We start from the raw sequence: 27,919 nt of genomic DNA on the forward strand, positions 1-27,919 counted from the left end.
ATGTCAAAACTCAGTCTTGATTTAAATCTTATTACTAATACATGTATCTTTCCCAAAGTTTGTGCCCTTGGTGACCAGGGCATATGGATAATGAAGCCAAAATCAAGGGTGACATCACACATTTCAGTTAAATTTGTTCTAATTCAACAGTGTATCATTTTACTTAATATTAATTAAAAGTCTAGCACTCTTGTAAAATACTTATCACAGATAATTAAGAATCATTTGAAAAGAGAATGTAGATAGTTCAGGGGAAATCATAACCACTAGTGGGTAAAACAAATCAACACTCATATAATTCTTATGGTTCATCAATATAATTCCAAACACATACCTGCCTGAGTATGCATCTATATAAAAGTCTGTTTATTTATACATAGGTAAGTATAAAAATACAAAATATCAGCATATAAACAGAATCATAACTATTTATACTTTTCACCATCTGTACTATATAATATGCTTTCATTAATAGAAATAAATTTTAAAAATTATTTTTAAATACTTAAATAAAAATGTTTCACTATTTTTATTTTTACTTTTTTCTTCCTCATTCCCTTTAGTTTTACTCAGAATTTTGATTCAGAATTTTAAGCTCACTCTATGATAAAAACTGTCTCCTTATATTTTAACTGATTACTTCTCTATAGTTGTCAAAATCCGTCAATCAGTAAAATAGTTATTAGCAACAAAAATTTTCTCTAAATCAATATGGATTTGAGATATAAAGAGAGAAATTTGGGTTTCCTACAACCTCTGCCTAAAACATTTCCAATGATCCATGATCTAGTACAGAGATTTTTCATGTAGTAGACATTCGATAAATGTTTGTAGAATTAAGGTAAGAATGTGGGGGAAGGATTTAGTTCACAGAGGATAAGTGATATTGAGTAAAGTGATAGTAAAGTGCCTATAAGAGAGTAAAGCTTATAGGCAGTCTGAATTCTCTCAGCATATGATTCACATCCCCAGGTGAATTATCCATTCCTCAAAGTCAAAGGAAAAAAAAAAAAAGATCCATGGTATCACTTTTTTTCTCCACTATACTCAGAAATGATACAAGGAGGGAAAAAAATCAGAAGCAATAATGAGAAAAGATTAATTAAACTTCTAAACTTCATGAAAGTTAAAAGTTTGGAGAAATGGAAGTTTGTACTTTAGATGACCCAGAGCATCCGTTTCTAATAACTCTATAATGACAATTTTCTTTGTAAATGAATCCCTTCTCATGCATGCTATTTTAGATTGATCACAGAATCCTTTGAAAGGTTGAAAATTATTCCTGCCTGGCTCTTAATGAACTTGTATATTAGGATAGGATTTTCAGGACAATTTGGTTCCTTTTTCCCATCAGGTTGGGAACTACTAGTGTTAGTCTCAGCCAGATATAAAAGGCTCAGATAAAACTTTTTCCAATTCTTGTGGCTTTTTTCATTGAAATCATGTTGAGGACAGGACTGCAGAATAGCCCCAGAATCTGACCACTAAATGCATGTTTTCATGTTGGTAATAAGCCTTTAGATTGTTTCACTACCATGCAGTTTTCTCTCTCCTCTAAAGTGCAGCCATTTCAGTTTAACACACAGTTAAAGAGCAACAAACTGCTGCCTTTTGTGGTTGATTGTTTCTCATCCTCAATTCTTTAAGATAAACTAATTCTTTTTTTAGCAACTTCTTCTTTCTTGCAACCATTCAAAACATTTTTTTTTTTTTTTGAATATCGGCTAAGTATACTGACTGTGAGAGATGCAATCATCTTAGCTCTTCCTTCAATTTAGTAGGGGATTCAGACAGGTAAACAAACTATTACTCAATATACTGGGATGAGAGCTTTAAGGGAAGCAAATGCAAGGCAGACCAGCAACATAAAGACAATGATATTTTCAGAGCAAAGCATGCTTGCATGGGACTTTTTAGAGAAAATATGGCTTGAGGAGGTGCAGAAGTGAGAAGAAAAATGAATTCAGCCAGAGGGAATGCAGGTGGAAAGGAAAAACAATGTGAGCAAGATGAAATACTTTGAGAACAAATGTGATTAGAAATATACTTCTTTAAAAGAATAAGCATAATGTACCTTGTGCCTCTAGAATTCTAGAGTAATAGAAAGACAACAGACTCAATATGTATCAGTCAGTAAATATGGAAATGGAAAAAAGACAATACTAGCTGGATGAAAACTGAGATACTGAAAGTGATGATGAGTAGAAATTTTCAACCCATAAAAGCACCATGTGTGGGATCCCTGGGTGGCGCAGCGGTTTGGCGCCTGCCTTTGGCCCAGGGCGCGATCCTGGAGACCCGGGATCGAATCCCACGTCAGGCTCCCGGTGCATGGAGCCTGCTTCTCCCTCTGCCTATGTCTCGCCTCTCTCTCTCTCTGTGTGACTATCATAAATAAATAAAAATTAAAAAAAAAAGCACCATGTGTTACATGAAATTACTCCTAAACATTAGGAAGCTACTTTTGATATTAATGTAAGACAAATAAAAATCTGAGATCATTTCTTTGTGTATTTGGAGTGAGTTTTGGGGGACTCTAGCTATGAAAGAGAGGCCGTGGAATGATTTTTACACACACAACAGAGAAGGATCAACAATGGAAACCTTCAGGCACCCCGGGAGAGGGAGGTGCGGCGGGGCGGCGGGGGGGGGGGGGGGGGGTCTCAGTGGTTCAGCGCCACCTTCAGCCCAGGATGTGATCCTGGAGACCTGGGTTTGAGTCCCACGTCAGGCTCCCTGCGTGGAGCCTGCTTCTCCCTCTGCCTGTGTCTCTGCCTCTCTCTCTCTGTGTCTCTCTCTCTCTCACACACACGTTGTTAGAGTGATATCAAACAGAGAAGACAAACGATGTAAATTGCATGGTAACTATCATTTCACCCATCAAACCAAGAACTAATATAAAAAATCACAGGGAGAATATGGATGATTTGAAAATACTTCAAAGCACTCTAGGTAGAATTTTCTAATTAAAAAAAAATCAATAGACACCTTAAACTAGAGATCATTTATATTCATTAATCATCAATAGCCATACCAAACTAAAGTGAGAGACCCATGAAAGCCAAGTCTGATTCTATGTGTTCAATTAATTCATCCTAGTACCTTCAAAGTAGAAGCAAGTTCTCAGAAAGAACCAGAAGGAAAAAGTAAATATATTTGTTGGTTTAAAGCACAGAGTGGAATACAATGCCAAATGTTATGCAAGGGCTCACTATTTCGTATCCTTCCTTTTTCTCCTTGCCAACAAATTATAGCTGTTGGAAAAAGATATAGCAAACAATATAGAGAAATGCAAAAGATGGAACAAAGGGAAAAAATATAAGCATTCTTGAAGCCTTCCTTTATATAACTGCTCACATATATTTTATTCATTAACATTTCCTGGTACTGAACCACCAAAACACATACTGTATCAGTTCACTTCTCTCTCTTTCTTGGATTTCCACCAATACAAGCCTTCAACATCTCTGCTTTCACTGATCTCCTAGTCATCAGTTCTGTCACCATTCCAGCCACTCCTTCATTCTCCACTCAGCTTCAAAACAGTCTTTCCAAAGTAAAAAAAAAAGAAAAAAAAGAAAAGAAAAGAAAGAAAAAGATGAAAGAAAAAGAAGAAAGAAAGAAAGAAAGAAAGAAAGAGAAAGAAAGAAAGAAAGAAAAAGAAAGAAAGAAGAAAAGAAAATAGGTTAGCCCCTTCATGAAATTACTCCAAGAACTTTCCATAGGAAAGTTTTTAAATTAATCAATTCATAATTTAGGTACCTCAAATATTAAAATGTACTGTTTGATATGCACAGTTATATCGGTTTTGTCAAAGGTATGTAGTCATATATCCACTACCATCAATAAGAAAAAAGGAAGAGATTTTACAAAAACAAAATAAGTAAAACTAATTGCTCAGCCCATGTCAGCTCTGAAGATTACTTTAACTATGGTGCAGATACAAGTCCTCTAAGCAGTAGATATCTCAGTGGATACTTGAATGAAACAAAGAGGCAGCTATGTGAAGATCTGGAAGCACAACATTCAAGGCATAAGAAGTCAAACCTAAGTGAGAATAAGTTTTGATATGTCTGAGCTATGAAAAGGCCAGAGGGACTGTGAACAAAGAGAAGACTAGTATATAAAGATGAACTTTGGAGAGGTGGTGGGTCCAGCTCTTGTAGAGTCTTTTTGCACGGGGAAGAGTTTAAGTTTTCTTCTAATTGTGATAAAAGGAATCATATGCTTTGATTTATATTTTAAAGATACCTCTGCTGGCTACTGAATAGAGAACAAATTAAAAAGAAGAGAAATAAAATCATATTTTTCAGCAAGAATACTGTAGTAGTAGCTCAGGTCAGAATCATGGCATTTTGAGCAGATATCTTAAAAGTTAAGATAAGAGAAACAGATGAATTGCAGATATATTTCAGAGACTAAAGAAATAAGATTTTCTCTAGGATTAGATGTGATGGTAGAATGTGGCAGGGAAGCAAAAGCAAGGATATAGATTCTGTCCAGCTTTTGGCCAAAGCAACTGTAAAGGGAATGAAGGCATTCTTAGAAAGAAATTATGACCTATTTTAGACTTATTAAAGATTCATTTATGACATTTAAGTATTATCATATAAATCATGATAGACTTAAGTTATATTACTTTAAAAATATAATATCTTCTCCATTCTCAGCCCAAGTAACACCTCTTGTGGAACATCTCTTTGACTCCAGGCTTAGGTGTATACTTCTCTGTCCTTGTATTACTTTGTTTTCACCTCTAATATCCCAAATAATAGTATATAGAGTTTTTTTTCACCTGACCTAATCGTTTCTACCTTATGATCTATTAAAGTAATATATCTTAAAAATCTGGTTTTCTTTCTCATAATTTGATTTTTTGAATCATATTTTCCTCTAAGGAAGACTTTATACAAAAAATATTTTGAAAATATCAAAGTATCAGACAATCACAGTAAGTTAAAAGGAGCACATGCAGCAGGGACTAAAAGAGAAAGAGATGTATCAAGGGACAGACAAGGGTATGAGACAATTTGCCTAAATGGAATGCTCTAGTGCAGATAATACAAATGTTCCTCTAATGTCAAGAGGGCTGCTTTGCTTTCAAGAACTTTATGATATTTTATTAAATATGCCTGTGACTCTTCTCCTTTATATAACAATTCATCCTCATTTTTTGCCTTCAGTTTTGTATCTCTGACAATTTTGGAAAGATGACCCTTTATTCTTTTCTTATATCTATGTCAGAAAGATTCTTTGCTTTTATGGCCTTCTTCCTTTGTTCTTAGAATTTTTATTTATTATTTTTTTAATTTATTTTTTGCCTCCCTGATAGACGATCTGGCAATATTCCATTTGAATTAAATTGCTTTGGACAAGTAGGATTTAATAACTATTTGTTGTTGAGCTGACATAAATGTAGGTAAAACTATCATTTTCTACTGAATTTATATTTCTTCTCTTTTGTATGATCCTAACCAAAGTTAGAACTGTTTTTCTACTCTCAAGATATATTAATGCAAGCAAATCCCAAGATTTTCTAGCACTGATTTTTTCAGCTAATAACTTTTACTAATATAGTTAAATGCAATTAACTTTCACAAGCTGTGGTTATGTAGGGATCCTATCTTGTCCATTATATATACAAAACAGTTTTGCTAAGGTTACATGTTTTATTAATATATACAAAGTTAAGACCATGAAATACAAATTTTAAAATACTACCTAGCATAATGAGGTAGTACCATGTTGAAACAATATTTATGAGTGATTCTACTGTTAAATGTCTACTATCTGTACAAAACTGTCAAGAAATTTAACTACCCAAACACTTTTACCCACCTCTACATATTTAGTAACAATATAACCCCAGAAGAAGCCATGGAGCTCTAGACAAAGTTTATAGAAGCAAGAAAGATAATCTTCTAAAAAGGATTCATGGATTGGTGAATTCAGGAAGCAAATAACTGACCCTTGAACAACACAGGTTTGAACTGCACAGGTACTCTAATACACAGACTTTTTCAGTAACTTTAGTACAGTACTTTAAATGCATTTTAACTTTTGATTTTTCTAGTAAAATTTTTTTCTCTGGCTTACACTATTATGAGAATACAGAATGTAATACATATCACATACAAAATATTTGTCAGTTGACTATCTCTGTTATTGGTAAGGCTTCCTGTCGAAGGTAAGCTTTTCTTTTAAGATTTTGGGCTGTTTAAAAGTTGTATGCAGATTTTTCAACTGTACAGGGCTTGGCTCTCCTAACCACTACATTGTTCAAAGTTCAACTGTACCTATTAATTTTGTTTTCTCACATTTTTTTAATCTATGGACATTCAGGATCCCTCTTTATTTCAAAATAGTAGCATTTAATTAAAAACACTTATAAGCCATTTAATTTGGAGAGAGGGAGTGATGGGAAAACATGCAGTCTTAAAAACACAATGGACCTACAAAAGGCAATTTATAGAAAACAAAATGTTTAGGGGCAATCAAATTGCAATAACTCCAAGTATATTTTACCCAGGTTAGAAAACTGATGCAACAGAGAAAGAAATAGGTGAGGAGTGGGGAAGAGCTTGTTTCAAGTATTTACTATGGATACCAAATAAAAACTATTTCAAACATAGAATATAAACTAAACCCTAAACTAGATACTATGATATAGAAAAGGCACATCCATTTTCTTCAGGAATTTACACATTTATTGAGAATAAAGGAAACTATAAAATTGAAAATAAATTAAACACAAGAATCACCATTACTCATACATATTAAGGCTTCAAATAACAGTACCTTCCTACTAATTATGTTTTGATTGATTTGATTATACCACCCATTATCCATAAAGTTTAAACCAAAATGGCAAAATTTTAATAATTTTTCCACTTAATGAAAATAATTTTTGTATATTTTAATATATGTATCATGTGATTACAGAAATAAATTGTTTTTATATAGGAAAATGCTTTTTTATAATAAGGGAAAGATTATTTCCATTGTTTTCTTGCTAGAGATGTTACTGCTTTAAATGGGTTAATATAGTTTTTTTGCTTTTCATTTCAACGTTGTTCTCTAGTATCATTGTTTTCATTGCTGTTTCTCTATTATACCTGGAAATATTCTCATGGTTGCTCCAAATTTTAACCTAAGTTTCACATTCCAATTTTTTAAGTGATAAATATGTAGTAAATCTGTAGATTTTTTGAATATCAAGATCCCTTATTTTTGAAGTTATTGAACCTAAACTGAATCCACTATTCTTGAATTACATCCGAAGCAATAATTAAGGCTAGTATATAATGCATGTACCAATAAGTTATACACACACACACACTGTTTCTGGTGAGTGTTAAGAAATTCTGAAGTTCTCTTGATACTTAGTTCTTTAATTGAAAAGGTTAGATTTTTCACTGATTCAATTATAAAATAAACATATTTAATAGCTATTATGAGCCAAGAGTGGGTTCCTACTATGAAAAATAAGCAATTTCTTATTCAATAAAAAGTCTATGTTAAAACATTCTAAGCAAATAATTTTTCAGGTCTTTTCTTCAAATTGCTATCTATTCTTCAACAGTTTCATACAATGAAATGACACAAAGTTATTAAGATAACTTACAATAGGCCAGTATTTTGAGGGAATATGATTATACTACTTATTTTTTCTTTATTTTGTTTAAATATTTGGGTTAAATATTATATGATAGTATGGTTGAATTTTTAGCTCCTAATACATTTGAAAATTCATTTCTATAGTTTAAATTTAGTGGTAGCATCAGTGGGCAATTTCTACCAGAGGATATTGTATAAGCCTTTTAGCTTTTAAAAATGCAATCAGCATTACCCATGGCAAAGGTATCATGGGAATATAGAGGAGATGGGAGGAACAAGTGATAAAAAGAACAGCTACATTTTATGATACAATATACTAAACAATAGGAACATTTCAACCAATAAGAAATTGGCTTCAATTTGGTTGCGGAACCTCTGCAATATAAGTAAGCCTAGATCAACACACACACCATATGATATAGCAATTCTGAAGATGAACCACTGAAGAGCAGATACAACTCTTGATACTATGATTCAGCTGTTAGTATATCCAACCTGCATGGTCAGATGAGAATGGGAGAACATATCTGACTCCCCATGTTGCAAGGAGGAAATAAGTAGAGTGGGACTCTGGCAGCATCTTACTTTTGGTCAAAGAAGCACCAATCAATCCCATCATAATTATACCCAACACTAGCCAGGCATCCAACAGGAATATCATGCTGTGGGAACACAGGATGGAATAATAGGTGTGCAGGAATTAGTTTGCTGATGAGCTAATTTAACTTCTTCACTGCCAATAAATATCCTGTTCCTCATAAGTCTAGCAAAAATGGTTGCTTAATTTGATTACTCTTAATAGTGAGTCAGAGAGAAATGGAAAATACTATTAAAGTCCTCACTCCCTTCTCCAGATTCCCCAGCTTTCTCAGGGGCCACACTAAATAAGTTAGCAAGTTACCAAATGTCAACAAATTAGCTCTGCATGAGGCAGACTTTACCCCCATGTCTGTCTAACTTTTAAGCTTGTGCTCATTGTTGCTGCCTTATTTATTGAATGTGGCATGATTATGTCTTGCCAGTGACCTGTTAGAAGATTTACCAAAGGGGTTGAATTCAGGTTGCCAAGATGCTTGGAAGTAGGATGATATATATGCTGCTCAGTTGTATTAATTCTCTCCCTTTGCAACAAATCTGCCATCTAACTCTACGAAAGTAGATATTAAATGAATTTTTATTTTTTCCCTAGTCAACTGCAATCATCACAGAGCTTCAATAAGAACTGTACTAAAGGGGCACCTGAGTGGCTCAGTTGGCTGGGAATGTACCTTTGGCTCAGGCTGTGATCCCAGGGTCCTGGGATTAAGCCCTGCATCAGGCTCCCTGCTCTGTGGGGAGCTGCCTTTCCCTCTGCCTCCCTTTGTCTCTCATGAATTAACAAATAAAATATTTTTTTGAAATTAAAAAAAAAAAAGAACTGTACTCTAGTCAAATCACAAGATGGACACAGAGACATTTCCCAAAACATTTTGGAATCTCATATGAGAAAACACAAAAAAAGAAAAAAGAAATTGTTACCTCATGCTTTCATTTTGCCACTAAACTAAATGTATGAAATTGGCAGCCAATGAATATACTACCATTAGTAGCTATTAGAAATTGTTTCTGTAAAAATATTCTATAGATAAATTATGTTAGCTACAAAGCATAAAATGAATAGCACAAAGTAATCTGGGAAATTTTTATTAGTGAATTGGAAAAGGAGAGAATTTGGAATTAATTATTAAAGAAGAAAACTTCATATAATATTCAAAAATGATTAAAACTATGGTGATAAAATAAACTTCGCAATTTTTTTCCAGACCCTTGGCTGGCCTTACTAATTTACACAAAAGCCCCAAGCTCTCAGAGCCAACCCAAGCAGAACAGGCATACACTAATCAAACTACTAAGAAGTTCCTGTGATTTTTTTTTTAACATTCAAGGTTTGCAAAAGAATATAATCAGCAATCCCTGTAGACGGGTTGTAAAACAATATCAAAGGCAGTTAATCATATTACAGTAAGAAAATATTTGAAAACTCATAAAAGCAGAAACTGTCTACAGATTTCAAATATATATGGCCATGGGATTTTAAAACCTGTTTTTAAAACAAATCAAGGATCTCAGAATTGAGCTAAATACATGATTTGCCACCCAAAGAGGTCCTAGAGAGTTCTGAATAACAGTCTTTAGATCAAATTTTCTCTTGGAAAAGAGCTTGGGAAAAGGTAATGTTGTTAAAGGCACTGTATTGTGAATTTAGACTGTAAAATATAGATGTTTTGTTTTGAAAGGAATAAAGCAAGGGGAAAAGATGGATCATGAATATATGTTTATTGTAAAGAAATACTGCCTGAGGAACATTAAATATTAATTCTAGATTTCAAACTGAAAATGTACCTACACTATTCAGTCAGATACCAAAGTGAGACCTTGACAAAATAAAATATTCATATGTAAATATAAGTGTCCTTAAAGGAATTTAAAGTTTATCCCTGAATCTGCCACTCTAACACTACAACACTAGAAGGTTGTCAACGTGGCATAAGTTTACTTCCTTGAAAAAAATTGTGGTTTGAAAACCACAAGAAGTTCTCAGGGAGTAAAATAATACAGCACAGATAAGGTTTTTGTGTTGTTGTTAATTCAAGAATCCCTAAAACATTTATGAGAATTTTAAATTATGATTCATAATCATTTATTTATTCACTCAACTATAATTTATTTAGAATATTACAAGCCAGCAATCCAAGAGCTAGAAGATCTATAAAATTTCTGTACTTCTAAATTTTGCATTTTAGTTGGGATAAAACTGAATTGGAGAAAAAATAGTTAATAATTAAGAACAAGCCAATTTGTTAGAAGTTACATGAAGAAGTAAATCAGGGTTAAATGAGAGGGAGTTACTACTTGCACAGGCTCTTTTGGAACCATCTGAATGTGCTCTACATGGAAGGGATGGTGTGAGATATATAGATACATATAAAAAGCAAAATTTGCCTGGAAGTTTTAAAAGAAATCTCAATGAATTGCTGCATCCAAAGCACTGATATGACTATTGAGGTTAGCCTTGACTTCAGAGTACAAAAATTAAGGTTTTTTGTTTTGGGTTTTTGTTTGTTTTTGTTCTTTTTGCTTTATAATTCAAGCTATGATCGAAACTTTACTGAACTAAAAGTTAGCAAACCTGAGTTCTAGTTTTCACTATTTATTCATCTCTTGTTGAATTTATTTTTAATTAATTTAATATATATTTATTAAATGCTTACTTACATATCAGATAGTCTTGAATGGAAGCCTCAATATATAGCAGTAAAGACTATATATAAATTCTTTACCCTTTAACTTCCTTCATGGAATATATAACAATTTTGATTTTTTAGCAATTTAATTATGAATTTCAAATCACTGGTTTAGTTCCTCTTTCCCTCACCAGAGTAAAATCTCCACAGGATCAAGAACTGTGATGTTGACCACTATATAGTTAAATTAACACTACAGTAGATGTCATATAGTAGATGTTCTATAAATATCTGAAAAAATAACAATGAAGGAAGGAAGTAGGAGGAAAGGAGAAGAAAAGGAAGGAAGGTAGGAAAAGAGGGAGAAAGGAAGGATGAAAAGAAAGGAAAAAAGAAGAGGAAAAGGAAGAAAGGGAGAGAGGGAAGGATGGAAGGATGAGGGACAGAGGAAATTTAACATCTATTTATTAAATGTCTGTGATCAAAACAAACAACAACAATTAAACCTACCAATTTAATACAAGTAAATGGATATCTGAAGAGCAGAATGGCTACTGCTATGACAGAGAAACACACAATTGAGAACCAATAATCCAATGGAGGTAAAGGAATCAAAGAATGCTAGTTGATAAGGTCATGCTGAGCTCTGTCACAACTTCATATCTTTAGATAAAATAGAAGTCTGACAAAAGACTTTTTGCTGAAGTTCAGGTGAACATTTTCAACTGCTAACTAGATCTTCACTATGGATCACTCCATAGCATCGTGGACTGAATATAAACTTGTGTCCAAACTGATTTTCTCATTCTGCTCTCTACATCATGATATCTTATTTTATGAATCATGTGATCATTCATCTCATTAAGCCAAAAAAAAATGAGCCATCCCTTTCCTCAGTTACTCTATCCAAGTGGTTTCTAAATCCTATCAATTTTCCTTCTAAATTTGTGACCCAATTCTTTTTCTCCATTCATACTTGTCCTGCCTTGTTCAAGATCCATATTGTTTCTCTGCTACGTTATAATCATGGCTACTTAACGAGGCCTTCCTATGCCTGTTCTTGGAGCTCTCATCCTACACCAAACCTATTTTTAAAAATCCGGATATAGTTATGTCATCTCCTTGACTTAAAAACTTTAGTACCCTTCCTTTAGTAAGTATAAACTTAGCATAAATAAAAGTTCCCCATGATTTGTCCTATAAATATGTTACTACCTTATATTCCCTGGGCTCCAGTCATACCCAAGTGTTTAAATTTCCCAAATATATCCTTTTTCTCATCTCCATAATCTGCATACTTGTTTATTCTACCTGAAATGCCTACCTCCCTTTGCATATATAACTAATTCCTTTTCACCTTTCACTTTTCCCAAATTTATACTAGATAATATTACACAGTTTTAGCATCCGTGTATAACTCTTTATAGAAGTTAACACAATACCATGTGGTAGGTGATACACTTGTCCTTCTCTATGGAATTTTGAACTCTTGAAGAGCAAAAAGTCTTGTGTGATTCACTTATACTATATCGGTGGTACATGGCTGGCTCCTTACAAATACTGAACAAATCAATTAAAAATTAATTAATTAGTATGCCATCACATTTTATTATCTCATCCATAGAATATTTTTTGGTGGCTAAGCTTATTTCTAAGTTACTCTATAGCCAAACTTCTAATATTTATTTTAAAAGGAGAAAAAGTATTCCAGAATTCTGCACCTTATTCTAATCAGAAATTCACTTCTATTTCTTCTACACAGAACATGTATACATGCATGAACACCTGCCTATAGGCTTACTATTCAGTATATTTAGTTTTCTTACTAGGAAAAAATAGGATTAAATAGGAAAGATGGTGGTGAATTATAAAATTGCACTGTTGATGCATATTAGCATGGCAATGAATGGTTACCTTTGATTAGGAGAGCTTTCAAAATTCCAATATATGCGAGTAAAGCATTTTAAACTGCAGTGAGTTTTGTCACCATTTTCTTAAAAGAATTAAAAAATCTAAATGACTCCAGGTATAAGTTTTAAGGTAGTATATGCTACATACCATAACCATTGGGTATACATGCACATGCATGCACACACACACACACACACACCTTAAAAGTGTGGAGATGAGCAATTAAATGGAACTTTAGTTAAGATAGATTTTTTTTTTTTTAATATTGAACGCTAACATCAGCAAAAAAAAAAAAATCAATAAGTACAAACCAGCATCTTTTTAAAAGGGAAATAAATACAGGACACAGTTCTAAGAAGGAAGCAACATCCACAACAGAAAAAAAAAAAAAAACAAAACACAACAACCACCTTAGGCTGACAATTTAAATCTATTCATTCTTTCTAAATCTTGATTAATTAAAAAACCAATAAGAATGATTCAGGAGGTGCTACTGACACAATAAGCTAGAACTAAACATTGAGTAACACAAACTATTCTATTATCAAACATAGTAAGGAGAACAAAATAAACACCACTTCATAATACAAACCCTAATTATAAGAAAAGTAAATCTTCAGACACAATGTAACCAGACAGATGTATAATTATGTAGGGAAATATGAGACACCCACACCACTAATCTCCGCCTACTCCCTTAGTACCCCAAGGTTGAATCTGTAAGAATGCGGATGGGATGAAAAAATCAATTAGTATATTTAAAACCAGAATTTATCATTTCAGTACTTTTGTTTAACCATGTAACTTTCTTGTTGACACTTGACAGTATTTAGGAGCCTTTCTTAAAAATTCTTATTAAGGCTTGTATCATGCTATAGTGAAATTGCTCATTTTCCTGTTCTCCATCCCATGCAACTATAAGCTTCTTGAAAATACGAAGTACATTGTGTACAGACAGCATCTTTAATGCCTAGCATTGCTTAGATGCATAATAGGTGTTTGTGATCTTCTGTTCCTGTTGAATAGTCAGTACCTAATTGTCAAAGACCACCAGGAACACACCCATAGTTAAACAGTTTTTATGACTCATGGCAGAGGGAAAACACCCATTCTGGAGAACCATGGTCATCTCAGTAAGAGGGTGTTAGAAACGACACAGTATTTAGGACTGCACTGGGTGACTTTGGGGCAGATCAAAGGAAACAAGGTTTTGCTGGGCTTTACTCTAGATTTGATACAACTGGGAAGTAGGATTAATTCTATGATTGGTTATTGTAATACATCTTACAGAGAAAAAGGTAGGACTAGACAAGGGCCAAAGATGTAATTAATAAAACAGCAGCAATGGCTCATAACAACCATGTTAGGAGGATGTATTATCCTTTTGTTGGTTTGGACAATATTTGTCTTTGACCCTGTTCAGATATGATAATGGAGTGGTCTTGTTTTTTCTTCTTGATTCTTCATAGTAAAGGAGTCGCCTTGTCTGATGAAGATATTTGGTAAAATTTTCTGGTTTCCAGAGAATACAAAGTCCTAGCTATGCATGCCAAGCCACTCCTACCAACACTAAGGCCTGACTGATAGTATCAGGTCAGCTGCTGAAAGGGGAGACTGCCTTTCTCTTTCTTAAAATAAGTGGATTAATGAATTGCTTAATACCATTTTTTCCTCCTCTCAGCAACTGACCTACTATTGCACAATGTATCAATTGCCTAATTGATCAAAATCATCAAAAACTTTAGTCCACTCATTGGAAAGGCCATTTATTGATCCACTATATACCAAACTTTCAACTGCCTTGTAATAGACAGCCTCCGTAGATGATTATCATCAAATCTTCTTCTCCTTCTAAATGTATGCAGTTCTACCCATTGATAGATACAGTCCATTTCTTTTTCTCTTGACTCTGTGATAGCTTTAAAATTTGGTTTGATCAGGGGCATCAGGGTGGCTCACTGGTTAAAGGTCTGTGTTTGGCTCAGGTCATAATCCTGGGGTCCTGGGATTGAGTCCCACATCAGCACCCCAAAGGGAGTCTGCTTCTCCCTCTGTTTATGTCTCTGCCTCTCTCTGTGTCTCTTATGAATAAATACATAAAATCTTATTTTATTTTTATTTATTTTGCTTTGATCAACTGAGTAAGCTGAAGTGATGCTGTTTCATTTCCACGCCTGACTCTTAAGAGGTCTATCTGTCTTTTATCTTGGAAGCCAGTCACCATCCCAGAAGCCTGAGTACTCATCTTCCTATAAAAATACCCAAGCTAGCCATATGGAGAGAGAGAAAAAGGCCATGAGGAGAAACACTGAATATGAAAGAGGCATTTTTAGACCTTTCGGCCCATCCTAACCCCCAACCAAATACACAGGCATGACTAAACCAACACAAGTCTACCAGAAGAATCATCTAGTCAACTCACAGAATTGAAAGCAAATAAAATAGTTATGCTTTGGAATGACTGTTACACAGCAATAAATATTTGTAGTATCCCAGAATATGAGCTCATCTAACACTTTAGGAGTCTACTCATCCAAAAGGTAGGTATATTTCTTGAGAGTTAAAACAATAAAAAAGACATAGAAAACTACCATTTTCATTATGAGTCGTAAGAAAACATGCAAGTTCTTCATTTTTTTTTTCCTACTAATTTCTGAGAAACTTTAAACAGTAAAACTTCACTGGATAACTTAAATTTTCATTTGTGTCTGTAAGAGAAATTTTATAACAAATGGGCAAAGAATGTCCATTTTACAATTTCTATAATAATTATATATGTGAGGGCAGAATTTTAAATAAAAATAAATGAAGACTTCTTAGAGAAGAACTAACTAATGTACCCCAAATGAACAACTTTATCACCTAATATTATATAAGAAAGCAGAGTAGATGTCTGACACTATAGGCTGGGAGTAGAATAACACAATTTGAGGCAACAGTTTTGGATGGAACCATTCTGAGTAGATGACTGAAGGGAAGTAAGATTAAGGTTGCCAGATCAATAGGAGATAGGGCTGACATTCTAACAGGAAGTTCAGAAAATGCTAGCAACATTGTTGTCCAACCAGAAAGAATACTTCAACTTTTTTATTTTAAGATTTTATTTATTTATTCATTACAGACACAGAGAGAGAGAGGCAGAGACACAGGCAGAGGGAGAAGCAGGCTCCACGCAGGGAGCCCGATGCGGGACTCGATCCTGGATCTCCAGGATCACATCCCAGGCCAAAGGCGGCACTAAACCACTGAGCCACCGGGGCTGCCCAATACTTCAACTTTTAAACAATTTGTGTCTTCAAAGACACCTAGAAATATAGCTAAAATTTTTCTTACAAAGACCACTTGGGTCCAATAGCACTTCAGTTAGAGTTACTTGAAAACTTAAGAGTCTCAAACTATAGATATTACAGATGGTATTTCTTTCTAGAGATTCACTTGGTTTGGATCTTGTTCAACATGCCCATTACCAATGGTCTAATTTGATTATAGAGAAATCTCACATGTGTATCTGTGCCACATCTACTTTCAAAGAGCATAATCTCCAATGTCTATTTCACACTGAGCCATATATCATAATTTGTAACATTTATGTGCTGTATAGCAATAATTATTTTTATTTTGGTAATGCTCTTCTAAAAGCTATCAATGATACTATGAATATAACTACCATTGAAATTTCCTTTCAATGATAGTTAAAAATTAGAAATTTTAGCCAACAACCTTTAAGAACAGACTTTAAGGAAGCCTAAAGCCTGGAATAACGAAAAGATGGTACACCTGGGAAAACCACCTTTGATTCACTTACAATACACACTAAGGAATATAACTGATTTGTGAGTAGTTGAAAATACTCAAGCTGTTGGCAGATGAGCTTTTGGTTGGATTTTGGTTGTCAAGCAAAAATTTCACTTGAATCTAGAAATATATCCTGTCCCCATAAAAAATGTCAGAGTTGCTCTGCAAAAGGAGTAATGCACTACAAGGGCGGCCCTGAGCACTGTTGCAGGGATTTGAAAGTCACAGTAACTTGTCCTTTGGACTGCAGCTGCTTTTGTTTTTCAGGCTCTGAGTAACAATTTTGTTGTGTATTTTAAAGGACCTGTGTCATCTGACTGAGTCTTTGGACATCTTTCTGGTACCATCCTCATAACACAAGTCCTGCAGATTGATGCCTAAATTAAGTTTAATGCAAAGCATGGCACTCCTGGTATACTGATTTGGGAAGATAGAAAACAACCAGAGGATATGATCCCAGGAAAAACAGGGCCAATCATATTTTTCACCAAACTTGGTACCAGACAGCAAAAGCTACATAGCTGGAGAACTAGGAAAAACAGCTGTAAAGGTGTGGTATGTCTTTTGACTGGAGGCTCTTTGGTACTTTGGCCAACTGGTTAAACACACCCACCCTAAAGTATGAAGTAAGCAAAATGTATAATTACCCTATGGCTTCTATTGGCTCAGTAAAAGAGGCACATGAGGTTTTACTAAACAAAATGAAACAGGAAACCACCAGATTAGGAGTCTGGCTGGCAAGGAAGCAGATACTAAAACCGTGGTCTCCATAGCTGGACCAAAGACAGCTGCTACTGTGGTGCTGTAAATACGGTGATGCTGCGAATGGCTGAAGTTCTGCAGGACTTGCAAGTCCCAGCCTGGCAGGCAGCAATTTTCTAGGCATGCTTTTGTAAACTGCTGAGGTATTAGATATGAGAAAGAGTAAAAAACAAAAAACAAAACACAAACCTCTGAGAGTGCTTTATTCATACTGATGCAGTTTTAACTGCAGGGGAAAAAAATGATGAGAGGGTCAGATCACAGGAAGGAGACAAAGTAAGTGAAAGTCTTGGTATTATTTTTAATTGTGAGTAACTCTGTTTTAAGATGTGTGAGCTAATCTTGTCGTTTTTACAGACAGTCTGAAATGAGAGCAGTGACCTTGGAGCACTGTGATTTGTGCAAGCTAATTGGGTTACAAATAATAGTATTCAGAAGACGGAGTATCAGAAATAATTTTCTAATTAGAACAGGTGGCCTCCAAGTACAAATGTAAAAGTACTTAATTGAGACAGAAAACTTTAATTGTAAGAGTAGGCAAAAGCTATTTCATTTTGAAACTTCTGATTAAAATATGGTAGATACATATATGGGATCTGGCCGGGAATAAGTTGTTCTCCAACTATGGCATTGTTGCTGTTCTGAGTACTAAATTTCTTTGTTGTTTAGAATTATCCCACCCATTAGAAGATGATTAGGATCTCTGCCCCCTGCTCACTAACAGAAGGGCATTATCTTAGGTTCCAGAGTAATTGAGCAAAAGCATTTCCACATAATTAAGGGGAAAAAACTAATAGATGTACCGTCTGAATATATATTTAATAAATATGAACTGATACATTTTGATCAGTCCAAGATTCCTAGCATATTAATATGGCCTTGTACCCATGATGATGTCTATTTCTGATATAATTTTGATGAGAGGAAAATGACTTCTCTGGGTTATAGATAATTGAAATGGGGGCAAGGGAGAAGGGGAGGATGGAGTGGCAGTACATGTGAATTATCCCTTAGGTACCAAGCCTTAATTTAAAAAGTATTTCCCTGTTTTTATAGTTTGAAGCAACTATTTCTATGCTGGGAAGAATCAGTGTGGGTGAATACATATTCAGTATGAGATGGTTCAAGTTTGGGTGAAATGCTTCATAAAAAAGAGATGAACCAAGTAGGAGCTGACAAAAGTAAGCATCTATCTGTAGATCAAAGGTGAAGAAAAGAGTCCAAGAGTGTCATGAGAGAAGATACAGACTTGATACAAATGCTAAACCAGCTGAGACCTTTTGCTAATGCAGGTCAGAAATGCCTTCTATCTAAGGAGCTCATGCATTTCATGGAAGTGACTCCATCTGGAATGGCAATACAAATGCTTTCTGGTATAGTCAGTCTCCTGTGAGACTTGCTAAGTCCGTGAGGACAAATACTAATTTGAAAGGCAAAACAAACAAAAAAGCAAAACAAAAACGCTGGTATTGTAAGCCACTAGCAGATAGTAAATCTGAAACAGCTAATTCATGGAAGATTTTGTCAGTATATGCTCATGGTCACCCCATGCAGTTACTCTGCCTACACCAAGGGCAAAATAAGACAATCAATGACTTTTTGATATTTGGCAAAACCATAACTGCCTTCTCTCTACCAATGTACCCAGTGATTTTGTGCCCTTCTCTATTAAAGTCATGCAATGGGCTCCCATGGAATGTAAAATCTAGCATGCAGATATGGTATGCCTTATTCATTCATACAAAATGTTGAATATTTGCAATTGATCTTTCCATAAAAAGAATTTATTCAATATGTTTTTAAGTATATATTAAAATCTCTGGAGATGAATCTAAAGTGACAGGCAATTACATTGTGAGATATCTAAATGTAACATAAACGTGAAGAGAAGACAAATTTATTAGTGATATTCATAAATTAGACTTTGTGAAACATCACAGTATTGTAAAAATGTGAATCTAAGTCATTACCCTACTGAAACTTTGGGGTATAGTTTTTAAAATCTTTGATTTTCCTACATGTTAATTCAATTATATTTTCTGGCATTTTTTCTTTTTTTGTTAGACAAAAACAAAAGACATTGATATTCACAAAAGTTTTTTAGCAATTTGAATTTAACATTAAGGTTACCTGAGATAAAAGTTGAGTAATGATACAAATGAGAAGGAAAAAAAAAAAGAAAAGATAAAGTTTTAGACTCAACTTCTAAGACTTACTTGTCCGAATTATATTGGTTCCTGGTTATTGCCTATTAACTATTAGAGATTCTAAATGAGATACTAAATATTTTTATTTAGCAAGTCTTTAGCTTTCTCTCTAGAAATGGTCATATTCCTTTCTTCTTATTTCCTGAACTTACACAGGACCAGACAATTTCTAGACTTTAGAGCCAGTTCTAAAATTATTATTTTTTAATTCAATTAGGCAATATAACAATACATTAGTTTCAGATGTATTGTTCAATAATTCATCAGTTGCATATAATACCTAGTGCTTATCACATCACATGCTTTTCTTAATGCCCAATACCAATTATCCCATCCACCCTCCCACTCCCTTCCAGCAACCCTTAGTTAGTTTTCTATAGTTAAGAGTCTCTCATGGTTTTTCTCCCTCTCTGTAACTTGCTATTCTGTTTTCCCTGCCTTCCACCATCATCCCCTATGCTGTTTTCTGAACTTAAAGAAGAAGAAGGAAAAAAAGGATTCCTTTCTGAGGGATTGACTTATAATTTAAAAATTACTTTTTGTAATAGTATATGTGGAATGGTACATCAAAGCAAATGGGAAAAAGAAAGTGAATATAAAAGACTGTGTTTAAAAAAATTAGGTGCAGGGATGCTGGGGGCTCAGTGGTTAAGTGTCTGCCTTCAGCTCAGGGCCTGATCCTGGGATCCCGGGATCAAGTCCCTCATCGGGCTCCCTGCATGGAGCCTGCTTCTCCCTCTGCCTGTTGTCTCTGCCTCTCTCTCTCTCTCTCTCTCTCTGTCTCTCATGAATAAATAAAATCTTAAAATAAGGTGTTATATAAATTGGAAATTATTGATCTAAAGATATAATCTTCTGTAAAAGGTCATTTTTATGTTGTGTCACTTTAGGATCTGTTACTTTGTGCCACTCTGCTTTTTTTTTTTTTTTTTAACTATATGGAGTAGTTTAAATTCTTATTGTATTAATACTGCTTGTGATTTAATTTTCTATCATTTATGTGCATGTATGGAATACATATATATAAGCATAAATGACATACATATCATGAATTGCAAGATTCAATTATTGTTAAGTCAATTATTTTCAACTTGATGTACAGATTCAGCACAACTGCAATCCAACAAGCTCTTTGGAAGATATCAACAAAATTATTCTAAAGTTTATATGAAAGTCAGATATCTAGAATAGCCAGCCTAATACTAAAAAGAACAAAGCTGACTCACATTACTCAATTCCAATACTTACTGTAAAACTACGTCAATCAAGACAGCATATCCTGGCAAAAAAAAAAAACAAAACACATAGATCAGTGCAACAGAATATAGAGCCTAAAAATAGTTTCACACAAATTTAGTAAATTGACCCTTAACAAGGGAGCAAAGGCAACTCAATGAAGAAAAGACAATCCTTTCAAAAAATGGTGCTGAAATAATTTGTGGTCCCTAAGTAAAAACATAAACAAAGTCACAAACCTTTTATTTTTCAAGAAAGTTAGGTAAAAATTGATCATAGGCCTAAGAGTAAACACAAGATGTTAAAACTAGAAGACAACATAAGAAGAAAACTAAGTAACAAGTGATATGGCTTTGGTTGATTTCTAGAGCCAATACCAAAACACAATCCATGAAAGAAACAAAGTGTAAATTATACCTTAAAATTTAATACATCCACTCTATGAAAGATTCTGTTAAGAGAATGAAAAAATAAACGGGGCACCTGGATGCTCTGTTAGTTAAGCATCCAAATCTTGGTTTCAGCTCAGGTCATGATCTCAATCTTAGAGTCATAGGGTGAAGCCCTTCGTTGGACTCTGTGCTTAGCAGAGTCTGCTTGAGATTCTCTCCCTCTTCCTCTGCCTCTGCCCTTCCCACTGCCTGTGCTCTCTCTTGCTCTAAAATACAATAAAGAAATCTTTTTTTTTTAAAGAAAAAAATAGTCAAAGATTGGGAGAAAATATTTCTAAAGCATATCTGATACAGAACTTCTAGCCAAGTATACAAAAAATGCTTAAATTTCAAAAATAAGAAAACAATCAAATTAAAAAACTGGACAATAAATTGAAAAGATTTCACCAAAGAAAATCCATATGTAGCAAGCAAGTATATAAAAAAGATGTTTAACATAATATACAATTATGGAATTACTAATTAAAACAGTGAGATACCACCGCACACTTATTATGACCGATTAAAATTTTTAAAACTGAGAATACCAGTTGCAGCAAGAATGTGGATGTTTTTTTAACAGAAATTTTCATTCCTTCTTGGTGGGAAGGCAAAATGACAGCAATTTTGTAAGATAATTTAACATTTTGTTACAAAACTAAACATAGTCCTTCCATATGATCCAGCAGTTGTGCTAACAGGTATTTCCTAAATGATTTGAAAACTTATGTCCCCATGAAAACCTGTATTAGAATGTTCATAGCATCTTTATTCAAAATCACTAAAAGCCAGAAGGAACTAAGATGTCATTCAATAGATGAATGAATAAGCAAATTGTGGAATACCTATACATTTGCACAATGGAACATAATTTAACCATAGTAAGACATGAGTTATCAAAGCACAAAAAATAAAGAAAAATGAATCTGAAATAATAATCTGAAATAATAAGTTAAATGAAATTAAGTTAGTCTGAAAAAGCTGTAAACTACACAATTACCAATTGTACATCATTTTAGAAAATGCAAAACAATAGTGATGGTAAAAAGTTCATTGGTTTCCAGGGCTTCAGGATCAGAGAGGGTAGGGATGAATATTCATAGCACAAGAGGAGGCTAAACTATTCTGCACAATTCAGGAATGATGACACTATACATGTGTCAAAACCCATAGAACTTTATACCCCAGAGTGAACCTAAATGTGAAGAGGAAGAGGAAGAGGAGAAAAAATAAATATTTAGGAAGTCAGAGGAATCCCAGGATGGAACACAAACTATAATAAACTGACCTAATTTTATTACAAATGTATAAAATAACCAGCACTTTTGAAGTAATGGCTGACTTTAAAATTATGGCAAGAAATACACAAGATGGGATCCTTGGGTGGCTCAGCGCTTCAGCGCCTAACTTTGGCCCAGGGCGTGATCCTGCAGACTGGGATCGAGTCCCACATCAGGCTCCCTGCATGGAGCCTGCTTCTCCCTCTGCCTGTGTCTCTGCCTCTCTCTATCTCTCTGTGCCTCTCATGAATAAATAAAATCTTTTTTAAAAAAAGAAATACATAAGATGATACACAAGATTTAGAACATTTTGTAGTGTCAGAAAGTAAGGAAGTGGTAAAAAATAATAATAATAGTAAGTGCAGAATCTATGTCAAGGAGACACAGGAGCCAAGCTGAAGAGTTCCCAGTGGGCAAACCTGGGACAATTTTTGTAAAAATGATGAGTAAAATTATATTAGATTAATTTAAAAAGTTATAAAATAAATATCCATGAGTCCATACTGATATAAATAAATGACTGAATAAGTTAAAAATTACATAAATAAGAAAGAATAGACAAATCTACCACACAGGAGAATTCCAAACAACGAATGTGGATAGTGCTCAAAAAGAGCTGCAACATTAACTCTCTGCTACTTACATGTGGTTGCACATAGTGCTTCCCTCCAAAATGTACAGTATGGAAGGGAGGAGGGAAATAATAATTTTATAGTGCAGAAACCTATTATCGAGGTTATCATCAAAAATGATAAGTCATGTTAATAAAACGTACCCCTGATATAACATGATGAAAGTGGCACCTTATTTTTATGGTCTTTTGACCCAAAACCCATATACCAATTCTAATCACAAGAAAAAACATAGACAAAAATCTCAGCTGAGGGGCATTCTACAAAATATCTGACCAGTATTCCTTAAAATTGTCAAGATCATTAAAAGCAAAAGTGGAGAAAGTGTCAATAGTCAACCAAGGGAGACAGGATAACTAAATGTAATCTAGTATCCTTGATGGAATACTGAACAGAGAAGGGGCACACATTTGGTAATAACTGAGGAAATCTGAATGAAATGTGGACTTCAAGTTAATAATGATGCCTCAACATCAGTTTGTTAATTGGAACAAATGTACCATATTAATGTAATACCCTAAATAATATGGGGATAATGTCTTTGTAATTTTTCGATAAATGTGACACTGTTCTAAAAATTAAAAGTTTATTTAAAGAACAGATCAACTTAAAAAAAGTTATTTCTATCCCATGAAACATTTTCCACATGTGTTAATATGTGTGGTAAGTAATTGTAATCTGAGCTACATGAAGTCCTGGAAATACTGCAGGTTTCATGAGCTTTATTCATTTGACAATGCATATGGAGCACAAGGAATTGAATGGGAAAAGGCACGCATTTAACACTGCTTTAACTCAGTTTTAGTTAAAGTTTCCACAGCTTACTGATCAAACAATATTGACAATGTATTTGAGGTGTGTGTATGTGTTTGGGAGAAAAAGTCTATTAAAAATCCAGGCACATCCTAGAGGAGAGTAATGTTTTAAGTTCGCTAGGAATGAATCACAGCTCAGGAGTTCATGGAACATAATAATTTTGCAAGGACTGGAAATAACTGTCCCAACAGATGTTAAAGACATAGAGAAATTCTCCTCTCAGCCCTATTTAATTCTATCAAATAAACTCTTTGATAGGGGTTATTAGATCCCTCTCCAGTAACTTCTGTTATCCAAACAACTTAATAGACTTCTACATTTATACTGTAGAAACCTAGGTTTCCAAGACTTCACAAAAATGTGTGCTTAGGGAATACCCTCCCTGAAGTCAAGCTCTCAGCAATTTATTTTTCTTTTTACTAAAAGAACCAAACCCAAGGCTTCATATTGTACCCAAGAATTCAGTGTTCTCTTGAGCAAAGCACCAATGGAGAAAATGAAGTGAGAATAAAAGAACAGATAGAAAGTAGGATACTATTAAAAATAATGCATTTTAGCTAGTGTTTATTGTGTGCTCACTATATGCTAGGCAGGCAGAAGGTAAAGTTGCTTTACATCATAGCCCTGAAGTTCAAGGAACTGAAAAGCTTACACCTCTTCCTATTCTTTTTTTAAATGTGTTTTTGTGAGGTACAGAATGAGAAGTAGATCTGTTATAAACAACATACTTCACTATGACTTACCTTAGTGCCAAGATCTCTTACTTTAATGATTTAATTAGTGGTTTCTAGCTCATTAATATAAATAACTTTATCTTTTATGTTTTTTGTAATACATTAACTGGTTTATGGCTAATAAACTAACAAAATACAGCTGTCTATATACTAGCTATGAAAGACTTAGAAAGAATTTAGAGCCAATTATTTCAATCTCATTCCAAAAGCTGTCACAGATTTAAAGTTATACAGTTTCTAAGGAAAGCCTCAACTGTCTCCTATACACAATTTATCCACCATCAATTACGGAGTGATCCAAAAACTAAAGTACTCCTTGGAAAGAAGTTAGGAAAGTAACTGAACACTTCAGATATTATTTAAATTTAGACATTGCTTTTACTATATTTTCTTATTTGGGTTTTACCCATTTCACAATATCTATCTTGAAACCAGACTGTTCACAATGCAGATAATTAATATTTAAAATAACATAGTTAGAGAGATGATTGATAGATAGATGAAATGACATCTCAACCAGAGCATTTGTGCTTGAGAAAATATTATCTGGATAGGTGACTTGTTTTGAGGACTTGATTGAATGCAACAAAGCAACTGATAGATTCATCACAGTGATATTAGTTTTTAATTTATTCAATTGGTTAGTTCACTTTAAACTGTCAATCGAGATGTAGATATATGAATAAAATCATGCATATCTTTTTCAAACCACTACATTCCTTTTTCCTTCTTTAGCATTAAATTTGCTATAGAGTTTAAATTCCTTTATAACAAACTTGCCATGACATAACAGTTAAAGGGCATGAAAACTATGTTATATCTCTTGGTTTCTCTTGGTTTCCATTAGGATTCTGCCCTTGGCTCTGTGATTAATTTTCCATTCCAGTTTTCCATGGTGATCTATCTATCACCTTTTATTTCAAGGAAACTTTTAATTCATTGTTTGCACTACTATCACCCCATCCACTAACCTAATAAGCATAATCAGATTTCCTCATTTTACTGATGTAGTTCCAAGTCTAACTAATAGCTAATACTATGCTAAGCATTATTTGTTGTGTGTGTGTTTGTGTGTGTGGTAAATGTAAAATACAAAGTGGACTTCCAGATCCAGCTGCGAGGTGGAGTAGACATTCTAAAATGCCCTCCGGCACTTCAAAATACACAGAAGCTGTCCTCTTTATATTAGAAACACAATAGAATACTAAACAGTTTTGAAAGTCCAGCCCAGATCTTACTTTTATATAAACCAGACTACAAAACTCTTTGTTTTTTATCCTTCAATTTATAAAAATACTATCTTATGAGCAATTTATAAGAAAACATAAATATTAAGTAAAATACTCATTCATTTTTTAAAATTGGTTGGTCAAATAGTTTTATAAATCTATTTGTTGTGTAGATTTCTTGCTTTTTATAAAATTCATTTAAACAGATTCATTGTGTTGCTTTTCCATGAATCTTCCAACAAACATGCTAAACAATTCCCCAAACAAAATTGCATTAAAATTTTAAATAGAATTTTACCTGGCTATTTTTTTTTTTTTAAATTTCAGTACACTTGCTTAGACACTAATGCTAAAAAGAATCGTTTTATCAGATAAAATGTATTTATTTTTAAAGATTTATTTATTTATTTATGACACACACACACATACACACACACACATAGAGAGAGAGAGAGAGAGAAAGGCGCAGAGACACAAGCAGAGGGAGAAGCAGGCTCCATGCAGGAAGCTCGATGTGGGACTCTATCCTGGGACTCTGGGATCACACCCTGAGCTGAAGGCAGACGCTCAACCACTGAGCCACCCAGGCGTCCCAAGAGGAGACTTTCACTTAAGAAGATATACTTCCACTCTTGTGCAATATTCATTTCAAGACACTAGAGATAAAACATGTGGTATGGGACCATTGATTCTTTTTATTTTTTAATTTCTGCCATTTTCAAAATGTCTCTTTGTAGTCAGGGATGAAGCATCTACCTCTTCATACTATTATGAAAATATAAGTTGCCTCTAAGTTACCTAAAAGGGTGGAAATATATACTGCAACCATAATATACAAATAAAAGTATATCCAACTTAATAATTAGTTCAGAAGAAAGGTTTCTTTGTTTGCAGAATCAACTAGTAATTTTAATAAAAATGATTACTTTATAAATTCATAGACAAAATGAACGTATCTTTTCAAATTTATGTATTTCATATTTTACTTATTTTTCATTTATCCAAGAGATATGCCTCTCTTGGTTTTATGGTTATTCTCATTATGTTAAAAGATTTTCCTCTCTCAAAAGAAATAAATTTGTTCAATAATGCCAATGTTAAAAAGACATTTTGAGAAGAGACATATTCACAAAATTAGAAAGTGCCTTCTAATGACATCAGTATTTAGATGAATATTTGCAATTCTTTAATGATAAATCAAAAAGGTGAGTCTCTCTACTCAACCAAACTTGGAAATGAGGAAAACTATCCTCTCGATGTGCTTAGCATTGCCAGGAATACTTTTGATGATGCCTATCTTTTAAAAGCATCTTCAAATGAAAAAGCAAAAGAGAAATGAACATTGGCAGGATGAAGCTTGAGGCTCTTTAAACTGTCAACTTGTCATTTTTAAGAGAATTATGTTTAGCTTAAAATGATTTTACATTATTTCTAATTCTGCTTTTAATGCTATTTCCCATGAGTTGATTTCACTATATGTATCAGAGATAAAATATTTCTTATATCATTTATGTTAGATATAATATATATTTTTACCTGCTTTAAATTTTCCTCATTGCACTCAAGAGTTTACTTAAGGACATGCTTATCTACGGTGGGACTTAATTTTAAAGGTTAATTGAGAATTCTTTTTTACATCATAAAATAAAGTATCTTGTTGGAATTCACTTCATCATTTTGGAGAAATAAAAAAAATAGCCTTGATGTACCCACGAAAATCTGGATCCCACCACAAAGTACAATGCCTTAAGTAACATTCATATTGTGATGAGAAAAATTAAAGCAGAGAAAATATACTTTCCTCTCTAGCTTATTACAGTAATAAATCCTATAATTGAAAAAATGGACAGTTTCTTCTGCAACAGCAAACCTGGAATGAAACAGCATGATTTTATATTGGAATAAATACACAAAGCTTTGCTTTATTCTATGGTGGGAATACTAAACATATCTTTGAAAAATCACTGGCATTTATACATAAAGAGAAATCAAAGGATTTAACAATTGTCTAGTGAATGTAGTCAATGTAGTCAGGACAGGTCGAT

The 27,919-nt window shown here is 33.6% G+C and overlaps 1 long non-coding RNA gene across 1 annotated transcript in view; it reads right to left on the reverse strand.

The window, feature by feature from the left end:
* Window positions 1–551: 551 nt before the first annotated feature.
* Window positions 552–27,919, reverse strand: part of LOC140595146 (uncharacterized) — a 57,998-nt gene continuing 30,630 nt past the window's right edge. Inside the window, exons 3-4 of the long non-coding RNA XR_011996541.1 lie at window positions 20,765–20,795; window positions 552–3,547 (exon numbers count right to left, since the gene is read on the reverse strand). This is a non-coding gene — a long non-coding RNA (uncharacterized lncRNA). The remainder of the gene's footprint in view (window positions 3,548–20,764; window positions 20,796–27,919) is intronic.

Source organism: Vulpes vulpes, chromosome 13 (assembly GCF_048418805.1).
Source record: "Vulpes vulpes isolate BD-2025 chromosome 13, VulVul3, whole genome shotgun sequence".
NCBI lineage: Eukaryota > Metazoa > Chordata > Mammalia > Carnivora > Canidae > Vulpes > Vulpes vulpes.